The following is a 25218-nucleotide window of genomic DNA, read 5'->3' on the forward strand; positions in this document are numbered from 1 at the left end:
CCTCTTTACCTAACCCAAATTCCCTCTGAACTCTAAGGACCACCACTAAAGTTGAAAGAAAGCAGCCTCATTTATAGGCCAAGATACAAGTAAGAGGGCAGGGATAGTGAGCTTATGAGTCATAGGAAAGAGAAGTACAGCAACATGCCTTTCCCCAGTGCCAGATGGGACTGGGTTAAATTCTACACATTAGCAATGACTTAAACAGCTAGCTGGAGAAGTTTTGCTGTATTTAGATGAATGCAAGTAAGGCCCAACACTAAGCTGACGTATCATTCCATGATGTCTAACAAGGGTATTAACATTTATCAATCCTTACTGTGTATTACAAGCTTTATATTGATTTGCATTTAATCCTTACAAAAGCCCTGTGAAGTATGCAGAATTTAACATCAACAGCCATATGTGCGCATGCACACGTGTATGTGCACGTGTGTGTAAAAGTAAACAGTACTTTCTTGAGTAATTAAGACCTAACTGCTAATTCAGTATTTTTCTCTCATCTTCACATGACTTCCCCTTTGCTTACAGTCTTTGTGTGCCAGTAGTGTGTCCAGTTTGTCTTTGGTACTTTCTTAATTTCTTTTCAGAGACAATATAGGCTTTCCTTTGAACCTAGTCCCAGTAACATCAATGCTGGGTCCTCCATCTCTGAGAACGCCTAGAGAAAAGGGATTCTGGTACATGGAAACATGCTGGGTGCAGAAACCATTCATTGATTCAACTCTGGGAACCCACTACATTTTCAACTTCTGAGCTAACCATTTAATGTAAAAAGTTTCTTTCTGACTGACAGACACGTTTCTTCATTACAATCACCTATGATGTCAGAGTTCTGACTGATGAAATAAGACATAACTTAACATTCTGAGCCCCCTTGTTCCTAACACACTATTCTCTTACAATCTCCTGACGCATCATGACTTACTGCATCAAATCCTCAGCAGCCTCTCCCTGCCTTCTTCCTCTCTGCTTCTCTAAAGTCCACCTCACAAAACACATTTCATATAGTTTATACTTGGAAATGGCTGATGGAATGTAGATTCAGTTTTCATCTAAGTTTGTTACATTTTACTAATTACCTTTAATGTACTTCCTGCACCAGAGCCACTCTCTTAATTATTCCTGGACATTCTTGAGGGAATTCCACCAAGATACCAAAGGAAAATTAAATCTAACTACATTCAAGTGATATAATTGCTATTGGACTTTGTATCGAACATGGATAAAGGTTGGATTTTTTTCTTTCCTAATGTCAACTTTAATCAAAATGTCCAAGTGAGCTGAACCGAAGTAAACCTTGGTCTGTAAGTAGGCCTGGAACTACACAACATAATTTAGTTGGAAGCATGGTTCACGGATGTGATAACATTTTGTGCTTTGTGGCATTTCTTGACTAAAACCACCTGACATAAAGTTCTGACACCTCACAGAACTTTACAGGTTATAAAACATTTCATAGCTATTATTTTATTTGATCTCTGCAATAAAACTATGAAGCAGGTATTACTTCTCTTTTATATAAGGTGAAACAAATTCAGAGTCAGAGAAGTTATGCTTACCTTTAAGGCACCTAAATGTATGAGAAATGTAAAGGTTGGATAACTGCTAAAAGAAAACTAAGTCCAAAATGTAGTCTTCAGACCTATCCTCCTTGTATTATTCCATACTGGCTCCCACAGTTCTGAGCTTTGGTGGAGCTCCACCTCACTCCAGAAACAGAATAAGAGCATATTAGTTGGAAAAGAATATTGGAAGAGGTTGCTAGGATCTCCCCTAGAGACAATCGAACTGAGAGGTTGGTGGTGTGTACAGATGAGAGCAGGAGTTTTGTGTTTTTGTCCAAATATGCAATTGGTATCGAACAAGAAAGTGTAAGAAGTGTGTTTGAGAGAGGGAGTCAGAGGTGGAGTAGAGGGACAGAGAACAAGAGACAAGCCTCAGGTTCAGTGTATATGGAATTTACACTAAGATTTGCCTTCTTACCAGGGTTTGGTGTAGCTGTTACTGAAGACCAATGGTTTTTTGATACTTGCTATTCTTTAGTACAGGGCAAGGACACAGACATTTGAAAGCCGGGACAGTAGGTAAGAAGTTGAGTGCCCTGAACCAAATGGTAGTTGAATCATAGAGTTCCCCAGAGCCTAAATCCAGAGGTTAAAAAGGTTGCGGGGAGGGTGGCTTAAGGACGCATGCTTTATTTTGTTTGCTTGTGATTAGTTTCAGGTGAGCTTCATTTACTTGAAACTTTACCAATTTAGAGTGCCAGAGAGGGTCCTCTAGCAGCTGGCAGAATCTGCTAGGCAAGGCAAAAATCTCATTTCCATGACAAAGAGTTTAGAAACTTCCAAACTTGTAAGAGGGCCCCTTTTGACCTTAGGTTGGGAAATTTGGCAACTAACATTATATGCTACTGAGCAAGTTAGAGTATTTTAATAAAACGTATTTCACATTCAGAGTTGATCAAGTCAGGAACAGGAGGTTGAGGGGCTTAGATCCCTGCCATCATTTCTAACCTCCAGAAGGATTGGCACACCAGAAAACTCAAGTACTCCCTAATACAGACCTTTCACGCATGTAGGCCATCTGCATGGGCCCTTATCTCCTACCATATCGCATCCCAACATTTCTGCATGGCTTTCGAGACTTGGCCCCATACAATTCCTCCCACCTTCCTATGTGCTTTCACTGCTAGCATCTCACTCAGTGAAATTGTCTCCGTGTGTCTAAGCGCACCTGACCATCACACACTTCGCTTATCTCCATCCTTTCTGCAGTAAGAAGCCAGGATAATGAAAGCAGGGTGGTGGATAATTGAAAATAGGAGAAATTAGGAGAAAATCTGAATTCAAGTTCTAGGTTTGCCAGTAACTACATTAAATGACTTTGGCAAAAAAAAAAAGTTCAATTTGGCCTTGGAGCATGAACAAAAATATTACTAGGATGAAACAATGTATAGGAAAATCTTAGAAAAGTATAAAATGCAAAGGCTGCAAAGGAAAATCTTAGAAAAGTATAAAATGCCATAAAATGCAAAGGCTGCTATTTTAACTGGGTAGAGAGGTAGGAAAAGGTCTTCTAAGAAATGATAACAAGCTGGGGCCAGGAGGCAGCGGGCTCCCTTGATGGCATGGCGTCCATCTAGTCTCTGTCTGCTTCTGCCTGCAATAGGGGGCTCAGAAAGAGCTTCAGATCATGCTCAGAACATTAGGTGGCAGAGGGTGGACTGGAGGAGGAGCATTGACACGACTCATACCTCTAAGACAGATGAGTGATTTTCAGCTCACACACAGAGTAAGGGCAACCGCCTCTTGGGTCCTTGGGGTGGGGCAGGGCTACAGCAGCCACACAGGTATAAAGCACAGGAAGAGCCTAAAATACTCTTCACATGCACCCCACCACCAAAGTTACGTCAGCTTACAATGTACTTTCTTATCAGTAGCTACTGCACTGGGACAGGATGCTTCCAGTGGTAAATTTCTGTCTAGCACAGAGAAACATAAAATCCTCAGTGGGATTTTTTATGGCCTGACAGTCACTGTTCTGAGGAATTGCCATTAATCATTTGTAATCATAATAATCCCTCGCATTTAATGTACTGTGTAGCATATGTATGATATATCACTTGATCTTTATGATATATATTATATTACATTTAATAAACATTTAACACATGTCATGTACTGCTGTGTAATATCTATCTACCTACCATATATGACAGAGCAGCACATTAAATTCACGATAATTTCATATGTTTTCATATTTACCTGGGAAGGAAAGAGTTAATCCAACAGGCCTGAGTTGGTCAAATCCTGTACATTCTCAGAGGTGCTTACTTGTATGACTCCTGGGACCTCAGGCCTTAGAATGTTCCCTATGCTATTTAGGTCTTCTCTCCCTAAACCTTGCTTTTATCCCAGGGTGTCCAGCCTCTATTGGCACTCTGCAAGAATACATGGACAAGGAGAAAATGACATTTTAAAGAATGACTAGTTGTACTACACATGCTTTCCCCCAGATATTCTGCCTAAGCCTTGACAGACAAAACTACATATGGATTTGAGAAAGATCCTGGTTGGGTTTGTTTAGTGTGACCATTAGGGTAAGAATGGAAGGTTTTAGACAAATAACTTTGCCTCTAAACTCCCAAAGGATAACAGATAAAACTTACAAAATGAATCCCCTTTTATGAAATTTAATATTTATAAAGTATTGTATATGTTTTAAAGAGAACACTCTTTAAAGCAGATGAATGAATTAGGCTGCAGCCTTGCTTTTACCTCCAACATTAAAATACCACTGGGTTAGTTTCAAGACCCCGATCAAAATTTTCCAGTGAGCCGGGCAAGAGGGGAGACACCCACCCGTGTAACAATCAATCTTATCCTTGGCAATGGCTTCATAAAGGGTCTTTATACTGTGAGTATGGCATCAGCAACTCCAGTTTCACTACAATGTGTGGGAGTTTTCACAAATTGCTATCACTCAGAAAAGAAGTTTGTCTATGCAAAGAATGTTGGGTTGATTGTACAGTGTGGGGGGATAGAATTTGGCTTCTCCAGAGATAGAAAAACCTCTAAGAAAGTGGTAAGGGACAACTAAACACATGCACTTTGTTTTTCTTATCATACATAGGAGGGGATACCTGGGGAGGAAGAGACAGCTCAATTACTAAAGATATTTTCAGGCACAGACTGACAATAGGTAGACCATTTGCTCTTATTTAAAAGCTCCAGTTTTGAGGAACGATTACAATCCCAAGCCCAGCACCTGCCCACATACACAACTATACACACCTAGCCAGATGAGCACACAACGTTCCTAAACTAAGGACGTTGCCTTCATTTATAAACAACAGAAAAGCACATATTTACTAAATAGTTCTGACAGGAGGAGGGGAAAATGCAGAATTTAGAGGCAAAACAAAAGTAGGTAACTGAAAACAAGGTTGTTCATAATACACACACACACACACACACACACACACACACACACACACACACATCCTTCCAGCTATTTCCGGTTAAGCTACGTATGCCCCTTTTACTGGAGGAAGATAACGATTGGAGCTATGTTGACAGTGCTTTGATGACTATTGGTTTCTGTGCTGCTGTGAAGAGAAGATGTACACTCCTCCTCCTTAGATGCCAAGTCTTTCTTTGAGCTGTGAGCTGAAGAAACTACAGATGATTGCTAGGCTAAGGGAAAGCCACCTCTAAAGCTGCGGGATGCTGGACCCTGGTACATACCAAACGTAGGTACTTAACCTAGGCCCAGAGTCAGTAAAGAATCCCAATTGGAACCCAAAATAATAATATCTGCTGGGTGCACCAGTGTTTACTTGGTAAACTGAAATACGCGGGTTTTGGAAAGGCAAGGAATTACCCTACAAAATCAGCTTAATCTGGAATCAAGCTGCATTGTATGGCACATCAATGTTCTACAAGTGCTAGAACAACAACAAAAAAAGTTAGCCACCCACCAATACTGGGTCATTTTAAGAATTAAATATCTCTATATTTATATATTATTTAAGGAGGGCACAAACAGCTCACAGTGGTCCACGTGGGGATGGCACCGGCAATCTTGGTGCTACCAGTACCACGCTCTAACCAACTGAGCTAACCGGCCACCCCCTAAATATCTATTTTTCCTCATGGGAAAACAGATTGTACCTGCCATACTGATTTTCTAATGCATGATACCACCTAACAGGTATAGCATTTTATATTCTGTCTGATTTAATCAATAATTAATAATTCACATTTGTGTGATGTTAAATTTATAAAGTTCTTTAGTATATTTCATATTATTTACCTTATGTTGATTTCTGCCAACAACCCTGTGAGTGTGAATGAGGCGGTATTATTATCCCCATTTTACAGATGACGAATACCGTGTTTCCCCGAAAATAAGACCTAGCTAGACCACCAGCTCTAATGCATCTTTTGGAGCAAAAATTAATATAAAGCCCGGTCTTATTTTACTATAAGATCCAGTCTTATATATAATATAGTGTAATATAATATAATACAATATAATATAATATAATACCAGGTCTTACATTAATTTTTGCTCCAAAAGACTCATTAGAGCTGATGATCCGGCTAGGTCTTATTTTCAGGGACACATGGTAGGAGGCCAAAAGAGGTTAAGCATTAGTAGAACTCAGGCATCAAGGTTCCAAGCTTCTACTTTGCAGTGAGGTCAGCAAGGGACACAAACATGACATGATGTGGCATACCCCATTCCAGGTCAAAACTTGTTATCTAACCCAAAGTTTATCATTACACAAGCTTATCTGTTGGAATGCTTGCCAACGTGAAACCTAATGCTAACTTCCTGAATCAGCAGGGAGGCACATGCTAGAGCCACAAATCTTGTATTCTATTTCCTGGTTGTGGCTCAAATATCCCTTTACCAAGAAAAGAGAAGAGAGGAGGGTGATAAAATTTTAGCAGTCTCCCAGAATCTTCCAAAGATTTACAGCTCCCAGGCTGCCAACAAGTACCTCGCCATCTAGCGGTCATTTTCAGAAATTTCACCTTCCTGGTACCCGTGGGAGGAGACATCCTGTGGATGTTCCATTTTTCATCTATGTGATATATGGTATGAAAGTGATCTCTATTCCAATTGAGCTCAGCAGAAGATACCCCACTGCACCACACATACATCTACAGGTCAAAATACTAGGAAAGGGATTCGGTTAACAGTTAGTAGTTTAAACATAGATGTGCCATACAATCCAGCTAGTACACTCCTAGGTATATATACCCAAGTGAATTGAAAACTTATGTCCACACAAAAACCTGCATGTAGATGTTGATAGAAATTTTATTAATAATTTCCAAAAGCTATAAACAATCAATATGTCCTTCAGCAGGAGAATGGATAAACATCTTTACAAGGGAATATTATTCAGTGATGAAAAGGAATTCTGAAAGACCTACTGAATCACACAACACCATGGATGACTCATAAGTACATTTTGATAAGAGACATAAGCCATACACAAAAGGCTACATATTTTATGGTTCTATTCATAAGACACCCTGGAAAAAGTAAAACCATAGGGATGGAATATGTATCAGTAATTTCCAGGCGTTGGGGGGAAAGGGGATGGTTAATAACAAAGGGGATACACAGAGGAATTTTGAGAGTAATAAAACTCTTCTGTATGGTACCAGAGTGGTGAGTACATGATACTATGCATTTGTCAAAACCTATATATATATATAAAAAAACCTATAGAGCTATAATTCACCGAAAATGAGCATTAATGTCTCCAAATTAAAAAATCAACCAGGATGTCTAGGGATCCAGGATGGAATGCAGACTACAACAAATGAATCTAACTGGACTACACAACTGCACTGAGTGTGGGTACACCCTTGAGTTAACTTTGGAAAATCTTGTTTTACCTGGAAACTATAAGGATAAAAATAAAAGAACAATATATAAACATTGTACTCTAGTTGATAAATTTGTTTCTTACAGGATATAAGTGAACAATTCTGAAACTAATTTACATGTATACTAGTATTGAACAAATAAATAAATGGATGGTGGATAGTGAAAGCTAGGTTGCTCACTATTAGAGAAGGAAGTTATAAACAAGAAAGGGAGGCTAGAATGAACCCTGTAGTAGTGGATTAGAGTTGGAGACATAAGTATGAACTCATGTTTAGCTTAATATATATACAAATGAATAGAGGACACAGAAACAATTATAGATATGAATGTATACATTATCTAATTCTGTATAGTAAGAAAGCCTAGAAGCAATGACAGCTCAGTAACAATGACTACTTCCAGATTTTGGATTCTAAATGTAATTGCGCAATAAAAGGAACTCGGGTTCCTTGGAGAAATGGCTGATTCTAGGAGGACTAGGGAAGGAGAAGTATCAGATGAGTCTAGAGTGTCTTGTACTACCAGAAAATAAGGAATTACTAAAAAATTGTAAGAAAGGAGGCATTTTAAAGGGACACAGTTGCCAACCTGAAAGAATTCTCAATTGTCAGAGCTGGAACAATTTGAGCAACAAAATAAAGGAGGTAGTATCAGGTTAAAACTTAAAGTATAAAATAAATACAGTCACGCACAGCTTAACAACAGGCATACATTCTCAAAAATGCATTGGTAGTCAGTTAAGTTGTTGCGTGAACATCACACAGTGACTCACACACACCTAGATGGTACAGCCCACTACACAGCCAGGCTCTATGGTGTACCCTATTGTTCTTAGGCTACAAGCCTGGACAGCATGTTACTGTACTGAACACCATAGGGAAATACAACACAATAGTATGTGTGCATCTAGACATATCTAAATATAGAAAAGGCACAGTAAAAGTACAAAAGATAAAAGTGGTGTACCCATACAGTGTACTTACCATGGATAGAGCCTGCAGGACTGGAAGTTACTCTGGTGAGGCAGTGAGTGAGTGGGGAGTGAATGTGAAGGCCTAGGACGGTACTGTCCACTGCTGTAGACGTATAAACACTGCACTTAGGCTACACTCAATTTATAAAACAACAGGAGATTAAATCAAGCAGAAGAGAAAATGATGCAATGAAGAGACACGGCAAACACGAGATGTATGAGGCTGCTGCCAGTGTAACACAACACACAGTTTTACGGCACATTTTTTAAGTAGAAAGAGTACACTCTAAAATAATGATAAAATGTATAGCAAATACATAAACCAGTAACATAATTGTTTATTATCATTATCAAGCTCCGTTATAATCTCATGGGACCATGACTGTATATGCAGTCTGTCATTGACCAAAACGTCGTTATGCACTTGACTGTATATGTGAGTCCGTACACATATAAATGAATGATTGACTAAATAAATGGTGGAGAAGAGACAGAGCTTCCTTACAGATGATTCCAAATAACATATGTAGATACTCCCCCCTTCCAGGAGGGCAAGTTAGCGACTTACTTCCAAAGAATAGAGAATGTAAAGGCAAAAAATAGTAACTTTACCATAGACAAACATGGGAAACACTACATTAACTAAGTGATCAAAGTTAAACTAAGTGATCAAAGTTAAGTAGTGATAATTACTACCGTGTTTCCCCGAAAATAAGACCTAGCCGGACCATTAGCTCTACTGCACCTTTTGGAGCAAAAATTAATATAAGACCGAGTATATATTATATTATATTATATTATATTATATTATATTATATTATTATATTATATGACCCGGTCTTATATTATAGTAAAATGAGACTGGGTCTTATATTAATTTTTGCTCTAAAAGATGCATTAGAGCTGATTGTCCACCTAGGTCTTATTTTCGGGGAAACAAGGTAGTGATAAGTCTTATGCATATTATGTATCTCTTAATATAATGTGATGAAAAATAGCACTTTGCTTCTGTGATATTCTTCTCCAAAACCAATAACTCCAGTGTAATCATTAGAGAAACATCAGACTAACAAAATTTGAGGGACATTCTGTAAAACATCTGACCAGTACTCTACAAAAATATTAGTTATGGAAAACCTCAGAAATTGCCACAGACGAGAGAAGACTAAGGACATATTATGATCAAATGCAATGTGGTACCCTGGATTAGATCCTGGAATTAAAAGAAAAAAAAAAAAGACATTACTGGAAAAAAATGGAGACATCTGAAAGAAGCTCGGAGTTTAGTTAATGGTAATATACTGATGTTTGTTTCTTAGTTTTGATAAATGTACCATAGTAATGTAAGATGATAACATTAGGGGAAACTGGGTGAGGAGTGTATGAGAACTCTATGTACTATTTTTGCAACTTTTATGTAAATATAAAATTAACCCAAAATAATTTTTTTTCTTTTTTTTAATTTAAATTTATTGAAATTTTTTTCTTTAAAAATGTTGAACCATATGGAATATGTGAAAATGTTGACAAACACACACACATACGCAAACACAGAATTAGTTTCAACAGATATGTCTGTCAGATTCCTCCTTAACATAAAACTAAGGAGGAAGAATAGTCTTCTGCAGGCAGAGGTCCACCATTATCTTACTGTGTAACCTTGAGCAAGCTCCTTTTTTCAACTCTGGGCTTGAATTTTCCATCTCTACTATGAGGGGCTGAACCAGATGGTCTCCAAAGGCCCTTTCAGATCTATCCAATTTGGGTTCCTTTTAGTTGTGTGGGAGGCAGGAACAGAGCCCAAAAGTTTCCCTTGGGTTTGCTTAACAATACCAGCTGCTTTACCAACACAAGCTCAAAGTAGAATGTTCCATGCGAGTTCCAATCACCAGCAATCCCAGAGAGATGGGTTCAGTATGAAGCAGGATGGAACTGTGCATGGTATAAGCCTCTTTTCTGGGCAGAGTTCTGTGTTTTCGAAGAAATGAGGTCAATGTGAAAGCCATCTTCAGAATGTTGCTCTTTCTGTTCATCATATACTGTGAGGTAATATTTGAGAGCAAGTAACGCATAACTCCCAGAGGAGAGTTGGGACGACTCAGGGCAATCACAATATTATTACTCCCTACTCTTCAAGGTCATTTGTCAGGCCAAACCCTTCAAGGAAATGATCCTTGACTCCCTAGAACCAGAATGTGCTAGCTTCAGACCTTGACATTACTTCAATGGCTTTATAAGAAGAGATGGCTGAGAAAGATGTGCACCTTCACTTTCGAAGATAGTGACTGTGTGTGATAAATATATATACTCACACACAGTACACCAACCTCAAAACTAAAGGGCTAGATCACCATCTTGTAAAAGATTTAAACTGCCAGAAGTCTATTTGCCATTTGTATGTCCTCTTTGGAGAAATGTCTCTTCAAGTCCTCTGCCCATTTTTCAATTGGGTTGTTTGTTTTGTTGTTGTTGACTTTCATGAGTTCCTTGTATATTTTGGATATTAGCCCCTTATCGGAGGCACTGTTTGCAAACACCTCCTCCCATTCAGTTGGTTGCCTCTTTATTTTGTCGATGGTTCCTTTTGCTGTGCAGAAGCTTTTAAGTTTCATATAGTCCCATTCGTTTATTTTAGCTTTTACTTCCATTGTCTTTAGAGTCAAATTTGTAAAATGCTTTTTGAACCCAAGGTCCATAAGCTTAGTACCTATGTTTTCTTCTATGCAGTTTATTGTGTCAGGTCTTATGCTTAAGTCTTTGATCCATTTTGAATTAATTTTGGTACATGGTGACAGATAGCAGTCCAGTTTCACTCTTTTGCACGTGGCTATCCAATTCTCCCAGCACCATTTATTGAAGAGGCTGTCTTTTCTCCATTGCATGTTTTTTGCTGCTTTGTCAAAAGTTATCTGTCCGTATTTATGTGGTTTTATTTCTGGGTCCTCAATTCTATTCCATTGGTCTATGTGTCTGTTTTTCTGCCAATACCATGATTATTGTAGCCTTGTAGTACAAGTTAAAGTCAGGGAGTGTGATACCTCCAGTATTGTTCTTTTTTTCTCAAGATTGCTTTGGCTATTTGGGGTCTTTTGTGGTTCCAAACAAATCTGATGATTTTTTGTTCTATTTTTTAAAAATGCCAGTGGGATTTTGATGGGGATTGCATTAAATCTGTATATTGCTTTGGGTCATATGGCCATTTTAACTATGTTGATTCTTCCAATCCATGAGCACGGAATGTCTTTCCATTTCTTTGTGTCTTCTTCAATTTCTTTCAAAAATGTCTTATAGTTTTCAGCATATAGGTCTTTCACATCCTTGGTTAAATTTATTCCTAGGTATTTTATTCTTTTTGCTGCAATTGCAAAAGGAATTGTTTTTTGTATTTCTTTTTCTGAGATTTCATTGTTAGTATATAGGAATGCAATGGACTTTTGCATGTTGATTTTGTAGCCGGCAACTTTACTGTATTCGTTGATTGTTTCTAATCACTTTTTGGTGGAGTCTTTAGGGTTTTCTATATAAAGCATCATGTCATCTGCAAAGAGTGATAATTTAACTTCTTCATTCCCAATTTGGATGCCTTTTATTTCTTTCTCTTGCCTGATTGCTCTGGCAAGGACTTCCAACACTATGTTGAAAAGCAGAGGTGATAGGGGACAGCCCTGTCGTGTTCTTGAACATAGAGCAAAGGGCTTCAGTTTTTCACCATTAATTATGAGATTAGCTGAGGACTTGTCATATATCACCTTTGTTATGTTAAGGTATTTTCCTTCTATACCTATTTTATTAAGTGTTTTAATCATAAATGGATGCTGTATCTTGTCAAATGTTTTTTCTGCATCAATCGATATAATCATATGATTTTTGTCCTTTATTTTGTTTATGTGATGTAAAAGGGGGAGTGGAGAAGAAAAAAAGGAAAAATGGAAACAAAAGAAGGAAAACAAAACAATTGGAGAAAAACAGAGGAAGAAAAAGAAGAAGTAAAGGAAAAAGATGGTAGTGAAATAAGAAAGCAATGAAGAAAAGCCTCATATTGTCACTGCTAATTTTGACTAGTGATACTGTAGACCTGAAAATATTTGTTGCAGAGCGTGGAATACATTGGATTCCAATTGCTATCTGTGTGTCGACGGAGATTTTCACAAAGGCCTCAATGAAGGCTTGGCTCTTTTTTACAATGAGTCTACTGACTCATTCTCAACTCAGCTATAGGATCTTATTAGAATAGGGAGTTAATGATCCAAATTTGTGCTGGTTTCAGAGCTGACAAAAAATGCTTATAACCTCCCATGGAACTAAAGATCAAGGAGCCCCCGTCCCCTTGCTATTTAGCCCACTGGTCAGTAGCACATGTACACACATACACACTTCCTCAAATCAGGGGATTTAGCTGATCCAAAACAAAAGTGAACTCATAAAACCCAGTGAAAGACATTATATAATGATAAAGAGTCAATTAATCAAGAATGTATAACAATTGCACCTAACATAAAAGCCTCAAAATACATGAAGCAAAAACTGACAGAACTGGAGGGAGAAATAAACAGTTATAATAATACTAGTTGCAGAGTTCAATATCTCACTTTCAATAATGGATAGAACAATGAAACAGAAGATCAATGAGGAAATAAAGGATTTGAACAACACCATAGATCAACAAGACCTAACAGAAATATTGAGAACACTAGATCCAAAAACAGTAGAACACATATTCTTCTCAAGTGCACATGGAACATTCTCCAGGATAGAGCATGTGTTAGGCTACAAGACAAGTCTCAATAAACTAAAAAAAATCGAAATCATACAAAATATCTTTTTAAAACTATAAATCAAATATGTGGAAATTAAACAACACATCCTTAAACAATCAATGGGTCAAAGAAGAAATCACAAGGGAAATTAGAAAACACTTTTGAGATGAAAAAAATAACATAAAGTTATGGGATGCAATGAAAGCAGTGCTCAGAGGGAAATTTACAGTTGTACATGCCTATGTTTTTTTAAAAAAGAAGGATCCCAAATCAATAACTTGAATTTATAACTTAAGGAACTAGAAAAAGAAAAGTAAACTAAGTCCAAAGAGAGTAGAAGGAAGGAATAATAATACTACATCAGAGTGACAGTAAATGAAATAGAGAATAGAAAAACAATAGAGAGAATAAATGAAATTATAAGTTAGTTCTTTGAAAACATCAACAAAATTTACAAACCATTAGTTAGACTGATTAGGAAAAAAGAAGATGAGACTTAAATGATTAAAATCAGAAATGAAATTAAAGACTTTACTACTGACCTTACAGAAGTAAAAATAATTATAAGAGAATACTATAAACTGTATGCCAACAAAGTAGATGAGCTAGATAAAAATGGACAAATTCCTAGAAATACACAAACTACCAAAATTGACTCACATGGAAATAGGATTTAGAAGAGAATTTCTTCAACATGGGCATTTATGAAAAACCCACAGCTAACATCACAACACTCAATGGTGAGAGAGTGGAAAGCTTTCCCCCCTAACATCAGGAACAAGACAAGGATGCCCACTCTTACCACCTCTATGCAACACTGTACTGAAAGATTTAGCTAGAGAAATTAAACAAGAAAAAGAAATAAAAGGCATCTAAATTGGAAAGAAAAAAAGTAAAATTCTCTACTGACAGATGACACGACCCTTTACATAGAAAATCCTAAAGAAAATCCTCAAAAAATACCATTAGAGCTAGTAAAGAAATTCAGCAAAGTTGTAGGCTACAAAATCAATGTACCAAAATCAGTCATATTCCTATACACTGGCAATAAGTAATCCTAAAAGGAAATTAAGAAGCAATTTCATTTTAATTAATTTTATTTGTTGAATGAATACATGCATTTTTAAATTGCCATTTTAGTGTATTTAAGATTTTGCGCTAATGAATATCTCAAGAGCTTTCCCTCCTGTCATTAAGTAATTTAGAAAAAATAATTCTGTCTTTTGGATAGACTACAGTATGTTTATTTCTCCATAACAGAACAATTAACTTGGTTCCAATTTTTAAAACAAAGAACACTGTGATAATAAAAAAGAAACAATTTCATTTACAATAGTATTAAAAAGAATAAAATACTTATGGATAAATTTAATGAAGGAGGAGCAAGACTTGTACACTAAAAACTACAAAACATTGATGAAAGAAATTTTAAAAGACCTAAATAAATGGAAAGATATCCTGTTTTCATGCATAGGAAGGCTTAATATTGTTAAGATAGCATTACTCCCAAAATGAGCTACAGATTCAGTGTAATCCCTATCAAAATCCCAGTGGCCTTTAAGAAGAAATAGAAAAGCCAATCCTAAAATTCATATGGAATTGAAAGGGACTCAAAATAGCACAAATAAACTTGGAAAAAATAAGAAATTTGGAGGACTCATAATTCCCAATTTCTAAAGTTACTTCAAAATTACAGTAAACAAAATAGTGTGGTACTGGCATGGGATAAAAATATAGATCAATGGAATAGAATTGAGAATCCAGAAATAAACCCATATATCTATGGTTAATTGAGTTTGACAGGGGTGCTGAGGCCATTCAATGGGGAGAGAACAGTATGTTCAACAAATGCTGCTGGGACAACTGGATACCCACATGGAAAAGAATGATGTACCCTTACCTCATACCAAATAGAAAAATGTACTAAAAATGGATTTAAAACTTTACAGAATTACAACTATAAAACTCTGGCAAAAACCGTAGGGGTAAATCATCATGACCTTGGGTTTGACAATGGTTTCTTAGATATGACACCAAAAATACAAGAAAAATATAGAAATAAAATAAAAAGGAGAAAACCCCAGAAAAGTTGGACTTCATCAATATTAAAAACTTTTGGGGGCAGTCGAATGGCTCAGTTGGTTGGAGCACGAGCTCTTAACAACAGGGTTACCGGTTCAATTCCTGCATGGGATGGTGGGCTGTGCCCCCTGCAACTAAAGATTGAAAATGGTGACTGGACTTGGAGCTGAGCTGAGCTGCGCCCTCCACAATTAGATTGAAGGACAACAACTTGGAGCTGATGGGCCCTGGAGAAACACACTATTCCCCAATTTAAAAAAAAAAATAAACTTTTGTGCCTCAAAGAAAGTGAAACTACAATCCTCAAAATGGGAGGAAATGTCTGCAAATCATATATCAGGTCTGGTATCCAGAACACATAAAGAACTCTAAAAACTAAACAACAAAATGACAAATAACCCTGGGCAAGGGACTTGAATAGACTTTTCCCCAAAGAAGATATAAAAATGGCTAGGAAGCACATGAGAGGATACTCCATGTCATTAATCATTAGAGAAATGCAAATCGAAAGTACAATGAAATACCACTTTATACCCACTAGGATGGCTAAAATTAAAAAAAAAGGAAAATAATGAGTATTGGCGAAATTAGTGGATAATAAGTGGAGAAATCAGAATACTGACACATTGCTAGTGGGAATGTAAAATGCTGTAGCCACTGTAGAAATCAGATTGGTGGTTCCTCAAAAAGTTAAACATAGAGGTACCACGGGTCCCATAATTCCACTCCTAGATGTATAGCCAAAAGAACTGAAAGCCAGTGTTCAAGCAAAAACTTGTACACAAATATTCATATGAGTACTCTTCACAATAGCCAAAAGGTGGAAATAACCGAAATGTCTATCAACTGATGAACAGATAATAAAAATGTGGTCTACCCATACAATGGAATATTATTCAGCCATAAAAAGGAATGGAGTACTGATAAGATGCTACAACATGGATGAACCTTGAAAACATTCTGCTAAGTGAAAGAAGTAAACCACAAAAGGCCATATATTCTATGATTCTATCTATATGAAATGTCCAGAATAGGGAAATCCATAGAGACAGAAAGCAGATTAGTGGTTGCCAGAGGCCGGGGGAAAGGGAGAATGAGAAGTGACTGCTTAAGGGATGTGGGGTTTCATTTTTGGGTGATAAAAGTGTCTGGAACTAGGGAATGATGATGGCTGCACATTATGAATGTACTAAATGGCACTGAATCGTATACTTTAGAATGGTTAAAATGGTTCGCTGATGCCGAATCTATTGTTCTTTCTATAATACACCCGGTTCTACAATATACACTGCTATTGCAGCACCCCACCCCAAACACCCATACCCATAGTGACTAGGTTTCAAGACTTCCCAGTGTCAATCACACTTGCATCTCATGCAGTGTGTAGCACACAGTAGGTACTTATTATTTGGTTGAATGATGAAGGTGTTTAGTTTATTGCATGTTAAGGAGTGGAAATAAAAGAACTGAGTAATAAGTACAGGGAAACTCAAAGGCAGTTATTGGTGGAATTGGCTTTTAAACAGGATTACAAAATAATTTTATGAGAGAGAGCAAGGCCTATCAAGAGGAAGAAAGAAAATATATCAACATCGCTTTGAAATTTTTGAAAAGAAGAACATTTCAATGTGTTTTCTTCTCTAGACAGAGTAAGATTAATAATTGCAAGTTATAAATTGAATCATTCTTGTACTACTTGAAAGCTGCATTTCCTTGTAATTAGGATTTTTAAAGAAAATTACAATTTCAAAAAGCTTATCTCAAGGATAAGAGGCCTTTTGTTTATTTGTATTTTTAATAAATGCTAGACTTCAAGGATAAAACAGGGAGAGGTGTTGAGGTGGGGACTTTCTAGTGGGTTCACCATAAATAACATGCAACATTAGTGTGTAAATTACTGTTTTTGCTTCATCTTGTACTATTCATATAGCTCTAACTTTAGAAGCTACCTGATACGGTCTACCGTAGCCTTGGTAGAAACAAATCAAAGTAAAAGTAACCTAAACTCCAGTTTGGGGAAGTATCATGCAATGAAAATAACACTGAAGTGAGCATTAGGAGATCCGGGTTCTAGTCCCAGCTCTGACATTGGGTCATTTTAGGCAATCCATTTCTCCTCTAGGACTCAGTTTTCTCACGTGTGAAATGGTGCTAACAACTTCTAAGTGTCACTGAAGATTAAGTGAAATACCAGAAATTAAGTTTATTAACTGTTCTACAAATTGGAAATGACATAATAGCTAAACCTCACTTGCTTCTTCCCAGATAAGGCTTATACTGTTGACCTTTCCAGTGTCATATCCCAATATGACTTCCACTTTCATTTCCCCTTTCCTCTCATGTACCACCTATAGGCCATGTGCCACGGGAATGGTTCTTTCCCATAAGAAGTGCATAAGAAAGCCCTTGAAGTAGAAGCTGTCTCCATTTCAGGGTCTCATTGTTGATAGCATTCCCTTATGTCTGGTGTTAAAAACTGCAATTCACATATTTAGTATAATCCTATAGACAAATCCAAACCCTCCACCAGCTTCAGCTCTGTTCCTTAGACAGCAACAGTCAGACGTAAGACTCAGTCACATGCTATCAGCAAGTCACCCATCCCTCTAAGCAAGGCAGTGTTACCTCGCCATCTCTCTGAGCCTCTAGCCTGTTAGATTCTTTGAACCCCTCCCCTCCACCTGCCATACTTGGAGAAGATACATAGCAGAATCATACAGCCAGCTTCCTACTTTCATGGCTTCCCCACAGTATGGTAACAGGATTCCCTTGATCCTCACAGGATGCCAGGGTGCTAAACTCCTGAGTGATGCAGGAAGAAAGCATCTGTGCTCCTTGTAAGCACCAAGAAAAATTAAGCACCAAGAAAAATCTGTAAGTAAGAAGGTAAAAACGGTCAAATATATGATGATGGAAGGAGAACTGACTCTGGGTGGTGAGCACACAATGTGATATATAGATGATGCATTACAGAATTGTATACTTGAAACCTATGTAACTTTACTAACCATTGTCACCCCAATAAACTTTAATAAAAATTTAAAAATAAATAAAATAAAAATCTATTTAAATAAACTTTTGTTTGCTCCGTAAAGTAGAATAGATCTTTACTAAGTTATTTAGGATATTAATCTTCATTCTGTTTAATATTTCATATTCTCTTGACAAGTAATGGATTAAGATATTGTATCCTTTGTAAAGATGCCAAATCAGGTTCACTTTCTCTTCACGCAAGAAACAGATCAGCTAAATATTACACAGGACAATGTAACACCAAGAGAAGGAGCAGCAGGCTAAATAAGACTGGAGTCAGGGCTATAGGAGACAGTGCAAGTCTCAGGAGGACAAGAAATAGGAGAAAGAAAAGCTGAAAAGAAAATCATAGGAAAGAAGATAAGATTAGAGAAAAATATTTAAAGAGGAGAGAGTTTGAAGAAAAGCTGATCATTTATCCGTTTTTACAGAAACCCAGAGAGCTGAATTACTTGTCCAAGGTCATAAAAGAGGCAGAACTAGGACCAGAGGTGAAGTCGTTTGACACCAAGTTCAGGGCAACTGCAGCTTTCTCTCTTGGCTGGCTGAATTGGGAAAACCTGCTATAGAGAACAAAGCACAAGTCTAAGAGTGACGCTTACTGCTTTTTAATCCGAGAATGCTGCCCCAGGTATTTACTTTCTTTATATCTTAGTTCCTCCTGCTGTCGAACAGCGATCATAATAAGAGGCCCAAAATTCCCAGGGAGGATGTGAGGCTAAGGAACGAAGGTGAGAAAACACTTAGAAAATAATTATTTCATTCAACTGAAATTCTTTAAGGAGCTGCAATAATTAGATGGCACAGCCTTAAGTAAACAAGCAAACAAACAAAAAAAAAACCCACAAAGGAAACAATTCAGAGCCTGCAGGTTACTCTGCATGAAATTCACAATTTAAAACAAAAAGCAAGATGAAAGGCCGATTATACAAATAACATGCTGGAAGAAAACCACACTAAATAACTCCCCAGGTTCTTCCTGAGACAAGGTGCTGTACCAAGTGCTGCCCAGTGGTGCCATCAAACATAGACTAGAGCAATTCTACGAATTCTAGACAAGTTGTGTAAACATTGACACTGGGTGGAATTCAACCAATACTCTATTCAAGACAATAGTCTCTCTGAGAAAGTAAGCGTCTTGTGAAAGTATCTAGGTAAGAACACTTGCATACATCAATATAAACACACACATTTTTCTCTCACAACTAGTGACCTAGTAGCTACATCAGAACTAGAAGCCAGGTTTCTTTTCAAGTTCAATCTGCCAGAACACGAGCTCCATGAAAATCTTCATTTGTATCATATGTATTTTCACTGATGCATTGCCATCATCTCAATACTCAGTAGTTTTTTTGAGCATATGCATTCATTTAGCATGTACTGAGGAATCAGTACTCAACAAAGAAATGAATGCTTTTAATGCATTTACTTCAGTTGTAAGGGTCAAATGAGATAAGGGTTGTGAAATATTTTGTTTATTACAAAGGGCAAAACACATGAAAAGGGATCATGAAAATTATAATCACAGCATTTCAGAGCTTAACAGTATCTTAGTATCAGTCATGGATACTGCTACTCAGAACCAGAATTTGTGAATAGATTTGTCAGAAAGGTTTATTGTCATCTCTGTAACACATCTCACTTCAAGCAACTGCTACTGCCAGGATATTGACATGTTATTATATTTCATCATCATAACCAGTTGCCAAGGTAGGAATTATTTTCCTATTTTGCAGGTAGGGAAACTCTGAGCTCAGTGGGTTTAATTGGGAGGCCCAAGTAAAAGCCAACAGCAAACAGACCATTAATCAGTCAGATGCTTTCATTTTACAGGTGAGTATATATTTCTTAGTTTCTAGCTTGTATCCTGCATGAACGTGCACAAACAGCATCTGAAAACTCCAACAAGAATCCAAAGTTCCATAGACACAGACAATAGTTTAGTGGTTACCAGAGGGTGTGGGGGGTGGGGGGTGGGAGATGAGGGTAAGGGGGATCAAATATATGGTGATGGAAGGAGAACTGACTCTGGGTGGTGAACACACAATGGGATTTATAGATGATGTAATACAGAATTGTACACCTGAAATCTATGTAATTTTACTAACAATTGTCACCCCAATAAATTAAAAAAAAAAAAAAGAATCCAAAGTTCTCTTGCTGGTGTAAGTCTGCACGTACAGTACTGCTGTGGAACCCACAGTGTTATCAAGTTTCACAATAGCATGATGGGTCCAGACTAAACGATTCCAAAATAGCTTCTTCTCCTTCAGTACACCCATGCTATTCACTGGAGGAAACAAGACAGAAACCTAGTCCCTGTCCCTTGGGAGCTCCCAGTTCACTAAGGAATGCTGTGTCTCATGGATGTGAGGCAAACAATTTGGCACAATATAATGAAGAATATATCATTGATACAAACCAATTAGCCAACAAAACACAACTGAATATATAATTGACATGAGACAATTACAGAAAATGTGAGATGGACTATATAATTGACTTCCTGGTTTTTAACTCCATGTTGGTTCATAAATGACACCCATACATTCTTGTGTTGTCATGGAGCTTCAGGGAACTTTGTATTGGCTTTAATTCCTAGACAAAGTGGGCTGAGTTCTGGGACTGGTTTGGCAGTGTTCCAGTCCCTGCTGTCAGTGAGCTGCCTCACCCTTGCAGAGAGACCCCAAGAGGGCACAAAATTTTTGCATTAATGGAATAAATCATGTCAATTTAAATCACTAATCAGGAAGAGTCAATTTAATCAATATTTCTATAAAGAATGCATACTTGTTTGATTTAACCTTAATATATAGCTTTTACAATCCAGACAGATGGCAGGATTTATTTTTAGAAGATATTTAGGTATACAATTAAAGCAGTGATTTACATTTTACATTTTTAAGATTAATTTCAGCTTCATCATGAAACTGAATAACAATTTTTTTTTTTTACTTTATGTATCAAAACTAACTGAAGTAAAACCTTTCAGGAGCACTGGTGTGAACCCTAAGAAACAAGACACCTACCAAGACGGGCTTCTGGTGGCTCGCTGGGCTCAAATTGAAAGGCAGAAGCCAGCAGGCATTTCTACACAGGATCCTCTCACGCAAATGCCACTTGAGGTGAAGTCTGCACTGAGCCGCCTGCCTCTCACACTGTGCTCCTGCCCTCTGAGCCAGCCCTTATAAAGGGATTCCTGGAATCCTATTTCAACCAATAGGACTAAGGCTTTCCCTGTCCAATCAGAGCCCAGCATCTTCAACGACCAATCAGAGCGGCTCCATTCTGACCAATCAGTACAGTGCCTTTTGGACCAATCAAGCTGTGAGGATTTGGAGTCCTCATCTGCATGAGGACAGACCAATCAGGAACCAGGGGGTGGGGCTTCTCTCTATATAAGCCAGCTCCCCTCTGGCTCAGAGAGGACACTTTTTCTCTTGCCAGTAACCAATGGTTTTCCCGAGCTGAAACACCAAAGACATCTCCTCCGACCAGAGCAGGCAGAGCTGTCTAGCTAAAGTGCGGCCTCCCCCCAGGGCTGCCTTGCCCCATGGCCACTTCACCCCAGGGCCACCTCACTCCAGAGGCTTCTAATAGCTGTGCTCCTTCATAATTGAGCTATAACACTACCGAGCTGTTGCATAGCCGTATCATAGTTGAACTGCTTGCACTGAATACAGTTTCCTTCTTCACTGCACCCCAAATTGGGGATTCCTGTTGCCACTGAATTGGCACCAAGGACCACTGATTGACACTGGGAAATGTCTTAAATCATGTCACTACTTTATTTCTGTCAAAGGTGTGATCATGTCAACGTTTCAAATCTGAGATACTGGGAGCCATTCCTGTGTCCTAAATCTATCAGAGTCACCCAATCTCATGTCTATTATATCTTTTTGCAATGCTAATAGTACCCTATGCTACGCCCTCATTGTCTCATGGTTGGATTAAGGCAAGAGCTTTCTAGCTACTCTCTCTGCCCCCAAAACATTTTTTACACTGCCAGCAAAACACTCTCTTGAAAAATATCCTTTTGCACATGTCCTCATTTCCTTATTCAAAAAACCATCAGGGTTTTCCCCACTGCTCACTGTGGCTCCTTAGCTTGGTACTGAGGCACTTCATGATCTGAATTTAGTGCATTTCAACATCTGCTAATCACTACTTCTTAATATGAATTCTTGCCCCTAAACAAACAGTTGTACTTATTGCCTACCCACCATATGCCAGTATTTCCATTTCTTAATCCCATTCATTAATCCCATTCATTAACCACATAAGGAATTCCACTCTTTTCTTTGTTTAAGTTCTAGTTTCCTTTATAAACCTGTCAAAGCCTTCTTTTTGGAAAGTTTTCCTCAGCTACCCTACCTCACAATGACCTATTTCTTCCTTTTTAAATTTATTTATTTAAATTTTGCTAGTTTTGAGATATAATTGACATATAATATTGTGTAACTTTAAGGTGTACAACATGTTGATTTGTTGCACTTACATATTCCAAAATGATTACCACAGTAGCATTAGCTAACATCTCCATCACGTCACATAACTACCATTTCTTTTTCTGTGGTAAGAACATTTCAGATCTACTTTCTTAACAACTTTCAGCTTATACAATACAGTATTGTTAACTACAGTCACCATATTGTTGTACATTAGATCCCCAGAACTTATTCATCTGATAACTGGAAGTTTGTACCTTTGAACAACATCATTCCATTCCCCCTACCTACCAGCCTTGGCAACTACCATTCTACCCTTTGGTTCTATGACTTTGGCTTTTTTAGATTCTACATATAAATAATACGCAGTATTTGTCTTTGTCTGACTTATCTCACTTAGCATAATGTCCTCAAGGTCCACCCATGTTGTTGCAAATGGCAGGATGTCCTTCTTTCTCATGGAAGAATTTAATACACCAGGGGTGCCAAAAAAATGTATACACATGACTTGTATTCATCTTTTGTTATCAGTATATATTGAGTATTACAATTTTAATACAGTTTTTTTCCTTTTTAAAAATGTGTATACATTTTTTTGGCACCCTCTGTATATATCACATTTTCCTTATCCATTCATCTGTTGACAAGACATTTAGGTTGTTTCCATATCTCAGATGTTATGAACATTGCTACAATGAACATGGGAATGTGAGTGTCTCAAGACACTGATTTCATTTGCTTTGGATGAATACCCAGCAGTAGCATTGTTGGGTTATATGGTAGTTCTATTTTTAATTTTTTGAGGACCCCCGTATTGTTTCCCACAGTGGCTGAACCAGTTTGCAATTCCACCAACAGTACACAGGGTTCCCTTTTCTCCACATCCTCACCAACACTTGTTGTTTGTTGTCTTTTTGATGATAGCCATCCTAAGGTGTGAGGTGATATCTCATTGTGGTTTTGATTTGCATTTCCTCTATGATTAGTGATGTTGAACACCTTTTCATGTACTTATTGGCTATTTGTATGTATTCCTTGGGAAAAATGTCTATTCAATAGTCCCTCCATCCATTTTTTAATTGGATTTTTTTTTTTTTTTTTTTTTTTGCTATTGAGTTGTGTGAGTTCCTTATATATTTTGGATCTTAACCTTATATCAGATACATGATTTGCAAATATTTTCTCCCATTCTGTAGGTTGCTTTTTCATATTATTAATTGTTTCTCACCAAAAACAATGAACATGTATGACATTTTATTTAGAGCAAAATTATCTATGTGTTAAATTAAATGAACACGTCTTTGAAACTTACAAATCTAAGGTAAGTTTTTTAAAAAGAAATTTAAGCCCAGTAAATATGAAAAGAACTAAAATATTGGCTTTTGTAGCCAATTTATTCAACATTTCCTTTCTAATTCCCAAATGATTTATTCTATTTAGAATGAAGACATAATGAATAAGCAAACAGTCTCTTTACACTTAGAGATAAAAGAATTGCTTTTAAAAGCTAGATTAGCATTTTAATGACTTTTTATAATCCTCCTGCTTAAGTGCATTCCCCTTTGCTTGGTAAGACTTTCTTTAAAACCTCATCAGTAAACAGAAATTCCTAAATGAGTTATCCCTAACCCTGAAATTTCTTACTTTTATATGAAAGTATGACAACAAAATATCCGTATCACAAGTAACTCCTTTTCTCCAGCAGTAGAAGACTTGGCAAGAAAATGGGTCTGAAATAGTATAGTGTCTGCTATGACTTATTAAACTCTTCCAACAATATAAATGATAATATAATGAAATCTGTGAGCATTAACATATTACAACATATTTTTATATAGATTTCTTACACAACGCATTTTAACACACTTTAAAGTCCAATTTGAAATCTGACTTCTCCATTTAAATTATTGATTCTTATTCACTCTATTCTGTCTTCATTTGTACCATTAAAATATGAAAGTGTATTTCATTCACTGGTGTGAAATAAAAGAATTTCAGCGATCTAGAGATGTATTATTTAGTCAGGCTTCTAATCTAGGCAAAAGCCCTCAGTGAAACAAATAATTAGTGTTGGGAATAGAAAGCCAAACAAAAATTCAGTACATGAATTTGCTATTTTTATCCTTGGTCTTTACCCATTACAAGTGGACTCACAAGAATGGAAGACTACTGTAACATCAATGCTGTGGCCTAACTCTTAAACTGCGAGTTCCTATTGAAGAAGCCCCACACTGCACTAGTTATCACAGTGTTTATACAACATTATGGTCCACCTTGCAGAAGATTAAGGGAAGACAACAAAAGCTTTCCATTCCATCTTTTATGAATAGTGAAAGAAAATACACCACATTCCTTAAACAGTCCACATACCACAGGGTCAGAAAAGCCTTACAAGTCACCTAAACTAAAGCTCCGTGATGCTGAAGTACCTCCGGTGAAGAGCACACTCACTACCTCCTGAAAGTAGCCATCCCATTCCATGCTCACATATGTTGAGACAAACTTTCCTTAT

General features: G+C 37.2%; 1 protein-coding gene across 4 annotated transcripts in view; it reads right to left on the reverse strand.

Annotated features, from left to right (window-relative positions):
• NEXMIF (neurite extension and migration factor) overlaps positions 1–25218 on the reverse strand; it is a 126630-nt gene that overhangs the window by 20295 nt on the left and 81117 nt on the right. The window contains exon 1 of one of the 4 annotated variants that reach the window (XM_074323234.1): positions 8397–8416. The exons of the other annotated variants lie outside the window; for them this stretch is intronic. The gene's annotated coding sequence lies outside the window, so the exon portion shown is untranslated. Of the gene's footprint in view, positions 1–8396; positions 8417–25218 lie in introns of those variants that run through there. 4 annotated transcript variants of the gene reach the window in all.

This window comes from Rhinolophus sinicus, chromosome X (genome assembly GCF_036562045.2).
Source record: "Rhinolophus sinicus isolate RSC01 chromosome X, ASM3656204v1, whole genome shotgun sequence".
Lineage (NCBI taxonomy): Eukaryota > Metazoa > Chordata > Mammalia > Chiroptera > Rhinolophidae > Rhinolophus > Rhinolophus sinicus.